Source organism: Pyxicephalus adspersus, chromosome 2 (assembly GCF_032062135.1).
Source record: "Pyxicephalus adspersus chromosome 2, UCB_Pads_2.0, whole genome shotgun sequence".
Classification (NCBI taxonomy): domain Eukaryota; kingdom Metazoa; phylum Chordata; class Amphibia; order Anura; family Pyxicephalidae; genus Pyxicephalus; species Pyxicephalus adspersus.
Window position 1 is genome coordinate 112,930,952 of NC_092859.1, and position 1,648 is coordinate 112,932,599.

The following is a 1,648-nucleotide window of genomic DNA, read 5'->3' on the forward strand; positions in this document are numbered from 1 at the left end:
TATCGGTGAGTTATGCCTAAGAATTATAGCCTACAATTAAAAATACATTTCCATGCAAAAACTTGTACCGTTTTTTGCATGGAAATTTGCTCAGAATTGGACCACTAGGGAGGTTAATATAAGCGGTAGAGAAAAAACCTGATGTGATAGAAGAAAACTAACAGTACTTTCAGAATCAGCATACCTATTTTAGTGTAAATGAGCTTTCGGTCAACAAAAATGTGTTCAAAATTGTTCCCCAGTGTTATTTAACCCTATGTGTATGAAAGCAGAGGACATCTGTTTTTAACAAAAAAAACATAAAATGTCTACTCTGTAAATAGCGAAAAAGTTCTTAGAGCATTATTAATATTAATATTATTATTATTATTATTAATATTAATAAACAGGATTTAAATAGCACCAACGTATTACTCAGTGCTGTACATTAAATATGGGTGGCAAATGACATACAGCATCATAAGTATTCTTAAAAAATGGAAAGGTTTAATCCCACTGAACATTAGAAAAGAACGTACATCAATAAATCCCTTGTCCACCCGCCTTCAGAATAATGTAGGTGAGCTCAGTCCCTGTCAAGGGTAGTTTCGTTTCTTGAAAGTATGCTTGTCATTATCTGGTTACTAAAAATATAAGACTGTTATAGGCAGGGACAGACCCTACCCGCCATGGACTCCAGGGAATGTTCCCTGTTCTAGGTACTTTGATCACAAAGGGGAACAGATAGCTATGAAGCCCAGTGTGTATCCCTGACTGAGGGTCACAGCCTGATTTATGTATGAATGGTGAATTATCTCAGTTTATGGACACCAAACCAATATAATATATTTGTACTGGCCAGGGGGCAAATACCCCAGGAGGAGCCCACCACTAGGAGGGCATTCTCTTATATCCAAAAACTGCACATGATAGGTTAGGTTTTGCTAATCTTCATTATTTGGCATTCATTTAGTCTTGTAGCTCAGCTAAACAGAAATTTATGTCTGGTAAAAGGTCATAGCAGGTTTAAAAGGATAAATATAACAGAATATCATCTGTTTAACAGTGGGGAGGCAGATCTTGGCTCTGGATTATGTCACCTGGTGACAGGATGTATAAATAAGACAACACTGGGAACAGAAATAAGCTCTGGGGTATACAGCACTATAGTGGTATAGATGAGATGAAGAACAAATTTTATTTTATGGACAATTTCTAAAAAATAAATTCCTCTGCACTTACAGTTTCTTTTAGTTTCTCTGCAAAGCCCCACAGATATGTGTTGATCCTGCCAGTGAGATCTATCTAAAGAAGTTTGCTATGATATGAGGTTGCACATAGGGCAGAGTTTTCACCTGGTGAGATAAGGCAATTGCTCTCCAACATCCTCTGCCCTGCAACCTGCATTAGATGGGAACATTAGAGTGGTTGTTATACCAATTTCAGCTTTAGAAGTCTCCACCATGCATTCCCATTCAGTGGTCATGGCATCGGTGTGACATTATAGATCCAGGAACAAAATGATAATGGTTTGGGTCCTTTGTGTATAGAATCTTGGACTAAGCTTAGGAGTGTGTAGTAGCGTTGCAATAACTCAAATTTTTCCCTTTTATAAGGACATGTGTTTATGTAAAAAATGTAACATTTTAGTTCTAAGTAGAGAAAAAAA